The following is a 6,000-nucleotide window of genomic DNA, read 5'->3' as shown; positions in this document are numbered from 1 at the left end:
TAGTGGTAGGGGACACAAAATGCAACTATTTGTCCTTCACTTTAGGGGAGATGTTCTGGCATACCTCAGATTATTGGATCCCTAAAAATTTCTTCAATGTTGCAGTGTTGGAGGACAGAGGGAATGAAAAGCACCCACCAAACTGAGAAGGCATCTTGAGATGGAAAAACGAGGCAGCTCTGTATAATCAGTGGATCAGTGGGTGGGATTGGGATCGAGCTGCTTTCCATACCACAGAGGGGCCATTGGGATAATTTTATAGTTAACCTAGGGTATGGGGGTATGTGCTTGGAAACAGGACGTACATTCCTAAGTTAAGATTTGTGAATGGGTAACTAGTCTTGTGGGCACTGGGAATATGTCAGGGAAGGTTTTTCATCATTGTTTGGGGACTAACAGAGCATAGAGCCTACCTAGTCCGAATGATCATTAGGAAATATCTACTAACTACAAAGCCCTTGATGACAGAGAAGTGATTCACTGCACACTACAGTCCTGGGTAGGGTCAGCGAAAGGTCAGGAGAAACTGTAAGGGCCCAAGATGGCGTCAGTCACACTAACAGCCATACAGTCAGGAGCCTGAACCTTCTAGTCTTACTGAACTACTTACCACTTCATGATCATCAAGTCCAATTAGTAAATCATCAATATAGTGGACAGGCATATGTTGGGCAGCGCATCAAGACAATTGATTTCCCTTCAGACTCTATTGGTTAGAGAACAGGAGAGTTAGCATGATCTTATGGCGAGACAGTGATTGTGTACTGCTGTCCTCATATAAAGGCAAATTGCTTTAAACCATCCTTACCAAGGAGGATAGAGAACACACTTGCCAGACCAATAGTCACATATCAATGCTAGAAGCTGGCCAGTAAATACACCACATTCAGTATGGCAGCTATGATTGGGGCTACCATGTGGTTAAGTTTATGGTAACCCATTATCGTCCACTCTGTTTGGCTTCTGCAGGAGCCAGACAAATGAATTGAATAGTATATGAACCCTTATGTATCCACCACTTTATCCCAACAAAACTACCATCCCTGTATCCTTTAAGTATTTGATGGTGGTGCTGATCGCTGCAAGGGGAGAGGGTAGCTTCTGCTGACCTGGAGTGTTCAGATGAAGCTGGAGGTTCAGCATTCTCAGGTTCATGTGCAGAGATGTCTCATTCCAGGTCTTTGAGTCTTACTCTTTTCCTATCAGGGTCCTGACTTTGATATAGGAGACCTGTTGGTGCTGTGCATTCAGTCTCCTTTGCTGCTCTGCTACCCTCAGTTAGATCCCGTATCTGATTTTCTCACTGTCTGCCCTGCAACTTAGATGAGAGTCTCCTTAGACATTGCCAAAGAGGCTCTCTGACTTTCGTGGTATGCCTTGAGTTGTTAGTTAGTTGACCTGAGCCTATAATTTTCTTTTTTTTGAAGGCTTCCAAAGCAGTTAAAAGCCAGCCAATCCTTATAAATTACCATTGCCCCCATGCCATTAAAGGGTCATAGCTATCACAAATGCCAACACTTCACCTTTTACCACATCCCAGTCCACCACGGGTGAGAATCTTAGTTACTTGATGCTGTCATACACCAGGAATTACCAGCAGTGGAATCCTTTTTGCCATCTGACTAAAAAGTGATCCAGCTCCAAAATCCCATCCTGATAGTCTTCATTCTAGTCTGGAAGCAGTTGTTTTAGCCAGTTTCTCCCCAAAGCAAAGCCTGAATCAAGTGTTTTTCATGCAGGTAGTTTATTTGGGAATGAGATCCAGAGAGAAGGTATGCAGAACGAGCGGAGTGGACAGGGAAGAAGGGAAAGATGATATAAAGATGCATCATTCGGTTGGCCACCACTACAGGTGACTCATGCTCAATCCCACAGGACGTTTCGAGGAGCCTCATGAAATGGATCTCAGAACCATTTCTGAGAAATGAAATGAAATGAAAAGAGGTCATGAAAAGGGGAAATGTATCTATTGGCTCCTGACCCCTGCTGATCCAGAGTGCCCCACTCTTGTTAACTCCCTGTCTTAATCAGTCTAGGATGCTATAACAAAGTACCATAGTGGTGATCATTTTGTAATGTATAAAGATACCGAGGGAATTCCCTGACAGTCCAGTGGTTAGGACTCCATGCTCTCAGTGCCGAGGGCCTGGGTTCCATCCGTGGTCAGGGAACTAAGATCCCGCAAGTCACACAGCATGGTCAAAAAATCAAAACAAGACAAAATAAAATAAAATACAAATCGAATCACTATGTTGTACACCTGAAACTAATATAATATTGTAAGTCAGTTATACTTCAATAAACAAAAAACAGAAAAACAAAGTACCGTATACTGAGTGGCTTATAAAAAACAAATTTAATTTCATAGTTCTGGAGGCTGGAAGTCTAAGATCAGGGTGCCAGCCTGGTCGAGTTCTGGTGAGGGTCCTCTTCCAACTTCTTGTATCCTCACATGGTGAAAAGAGGGTGAGAGAGCTCTCTGGGGTCCCTTTTTTTTTTTTTTTTTTTTTTTTTTGCGGTACGCGAGCCTCTCACTGTTGTGGCCTCTCCCGTTGCGGAGCACAGGCTCCGGACGCGCTCCGCAGCATGTGGGATCTTCTCGGACCGGGGCACGAACCCGTGTCCCCTGCATCGGCAGGCGGACTCCCAACCACTGCACCACGGGGGAAGCCCTGCGCCACCAGGGAAGCCCTCTGGGGTCCCTTTTTAAGAGAACTAATCCCGTTCACTGGGGCTCCACCCTCATGACCTAATCAACTCCCAATGTACCACCTCCTAATACCATCACATTGAGGGGGTAGAGTTTGGAGTTTCAGTTTCAACTTAGAGTTTCAGTTTCAGTTTAGAATTTTGGGAGGCTACATTCAGTCCCTAGCACCCCCATGCTTCCAGTTTACACATGCATAAGTCTTTGTAGGTTCTTGCAAAGAAGCCCCAGGGCAATAAATGGGAGGGGTGGCACAGATTCCAAGGAGAGACACTGACAGGTTGTACCTGCACTTAGCTGGTTGAAGCTTGTATGAAACTGTCACTGCAGCATTAGCTGGAGCAAGAGGTAGGGTCCAGAGAATTTACAGAATAGTTGCCTGTTATAACATGTGATAGTGCCTTTGGGACATCCTCATGACAGTGTCTCAGAGGGAATTGCAGGGAGGGGTATGGGAGAAGGAAGATGGCTGGTGTGCCTGAGCGGCGTTCCCCCAGTGTCCTTCTCCTCCTGGCTTTCCCCTCAATGGGGCTGAGATTTCACTAACTACTGTTCTTCTTCCTTCTTACCTGACTGTGTATCCTAGAGATACTAGATTTTGCCATTACTTCCTCTTCAGGGCTTGATTCCTTTTTGGGTTCTGGGGCCTTTCTAATTGCTCTGAGGCCAAGAGAAAGGCCCGGAGAAAAATCTCTGAGGGGAGCCTGGGTCCCTCCTCTTCTACACTGGGGCAGAGGGGGTGGGGTGGAATTGTCGGATGGAAACCCTGGGATCCTCACAGCCTTCTAGTCTCATCCAGAACCTCCAGCGCAGAGTGCTAAACTACCTCCCTGCAAATAAGCCCTCTGCTGTGGGCTTCCTCTGACACAGGGTTTTGGTTTTCCCTTCCCTTTACCACTGACACATTGGCATTTTTCCACTGAATGAACAGTGGTGCCCGGACTGACATCTTCTGCTCAAGCCTGCTTTGCCACCACTTTCTTCTCTGGGTGAGCTGGGCCAACTCTTGCCTGGCAGGTCCTTCCCTCTGTGTACTGACACTGACTCCTGGGGATGGGATGAAAGCCAAGTGGATGGCAGGGTCCCATAAGTGAAGACCTCATAAAGCAGGCAGTAGGGTCCTAAGGACTCAAGTAGTCGATTTTCTGAGACAGGAGGTGATGGGTGCATGTGATTCGAGGACTACTGTTTGCTGCCAAGCTGAACACTTACTGAAAAAGTCTGAAGATGGGTAGTTTTTGTTTTGGATTTTTCAGGAAGTGAGACACTAACAAAGAAGTGAAATGATTCTGTGATCTCAGGTTTGACTGGTTTGACTGGTTTGCTCTCTAAGCAGGTTAAACCATGAACGCACATCCTTGGTGAAGAGGGTAAGCCATTATCGACCTTTGTTTCCCTGAGGTTCTGAGACTCTTAGAGCTAGAAAAGGCCTGAAAGTTCGTCGTTGTGCATCAGAATCACCCAGAGGGCTTGTTCCATGCAGACTGCTGGCCCTGCTTCTGGAGTTTCTGATTCGGTAGGTCTGGGGCAGATCCTGAGAGCTCTCCTTTCTTTCTTTCATTTATTTATTTATTTAATTTTGGCTGCACTGGGTCTTTGTTGCCGTGCGCGGGCTTCCTCTAGTTGCAGCGAGCAGGGGCTACTCCTCGTTGCGGTGCACGGGCTTATCACTGTGGTGGCTTCTCTTGCTGTGGAGCGCGGCCTCTAGGCGCCCGGGCTTCAGTAGTCGTGGCACGTGGGCTCAGTAGTTGTGGCGCACGGGCTTAGCTGCTCCGCGGCATGTGGGATCTTCCTGGACCAGGGATCAAACCCGTGTCCCCTGCATTGGCAGGCAGTTTCTTAACCCCTGCGCCACCAGGGAATTCCCAGCCTCTCCCTTCTAACGAGCTCCCCGGTGGCAGGGGGCTGATGTGCTGGTCTAGATCAGCGATCCTCACCTCTAGCTACTCATTGAAATTGTCTGGAGAGCTTTAAAAGAAAAATACTGGTGCTGAGACTCCACCCAAACCTATTAAATCAAAGTCTCTGGGGGTGGGGGCAAGCACTGGTATTTTTTCAGAGTTTCTTCCCCAACCCAAATGATTCAGAGGGACACTGACCCAGTGTCTCCACCAGGCCAGCATGGTTCACTTGAGGGAGTGGGTGCTGCAATACGGGGTCTCTCACAATCATCTGCTGAGCCTTTTCAGCTTTCCCGCAGTGGCTCTGGTGAGTGTGCTTTAGGCCCCCTACCCCTCTGTGTCTATGATTCTCCTGCCAGGAATTACCCAGCTACCTGCCCAGCTGCAGGAAGCCCAGTCTCCTCCCAGGGCAGCAGGTCTGGGTGCTAGAAGGCTCTTGTACCTAAACCTGGGTCTGACTCCTACAGCTTTCTCCAAGCACTTAGTAAGCCAATTCCGTGGTGAAGACAGGAACCAATAGTGCCATCCCCAGCCCCTGCAATCTCAGACCTCCATTGCCCAGATAAAGCAGCCCCAGTTCCTGTAACATCCTCCTGTGGTTTTCATCTGAACCTGCTTCTCTGTTTATTGCTCATCTCAGATGTGGCAGTTCTAACTGAATCCAGAACTTCAGGTGTGTCCAGAGCTTGGAAAAATGAAGATCGGAAGGGGAGATTCAGAACCCTGGAGGAGTTCTCTGGGAGCATTTCCCCAAGACACTCCTCCACCCCACTGGCCCAGCTTCTCCCTTCCTGAACCCAGGATCTTCTGGGTTTTTTCATCTGATATTTGCAAACCACTTGACAGGAGTTTGATGCCGTCAGACCACCAGTTTCAAGGAGTGACACATTTTATTATTATTATTCTTTGGCCACGTGGCGTGGCTTTCGGGATCTTAGTTTCCCAACCTGGGATTGAACCGGGCCACGGCAGTGAAAACACTGAGTCCTAACCGCTGGACCACCAGGGAACTCCCAGTAGTGACACATTTTAAAACAATACAGTTAAAAAGAACTTTAGTAAGTTTCACATTCGTGAAGAATCAGGAGTTTTTTTGTTCCTGTTCTTGACAGCTTTTCCCGTTGCTGTGTGACCAACGCATAGAATAGTGCCCGGCACATAGCTGGCTCTCAGTAGCCATTTGCTGCATATTTAAATGGCTAATAAAATGAAATACTTAAATAGATAAATATTTATTGAATGAGTAAGTGGGAAGGATAATATTGTTTACAAACTGATCTGGCTAAGAAGATAGGACAGTGAAGGGCACACTGAGAGCCAGCCAGGGAGCCTAGCCCAGCCAACAGGGCGGGGCCCCCCTCTTTCCTGTCCACCATCGCTGCCCACGCCCGC

General features: G+C 47.7%; 1 protein-coding gene across 7 annotated transcripts in view; it reads left to right on the top strand.

The window, feature by feature from the left end:
* The first annotated feature begins 3,140 nt into the window (after positions 1 to 3,140).
* The window catches only part of RHBG (Rh family B glycoprotein), a 52,167-nt gene continuing 49,307 nt past the window's right edge, over positions 3,141 to 6,000 (top strand). For 3 of the 7 annotated variants that reach the window (XM_073806152.1, XM_073806140.1, XM_073806148.1), the window contains exons 1-2: positions 3,147 to 4,223; positions 5,249 to 5,281. The gene's annotated coding sequence lies outside the window, so the exon portion shown is untranslated. Of the gene's footprint in view, positions 4,224 to 5,248; positions 5,282 to 6,000 lie in introns of all 7 variants that reach the window. The other 4 variants (XM_073806131.1, XM_073806134.1, XM_073806143.1 and 1 more) reach the window with 2 other exon arrangements.

The sequence above is a fragment of the Tursiops truncatus genome, chromosome 1 (genome assembly GCF_011762595.2).
Source record: "Tursiops truncatus isolate mTurTru1 chromosome 1, mTurTru1.mat.Y, whole genome shotgun sequence".
NCBI lineage: Eukaryota > Metazoa > Chordata > Mammalia > Artiodactyla > Delphinidae > Tursiops > Tursiops truncatus.
This window is presented reverse-complemented; position numbering and strand designations above follow the sequence as displayed.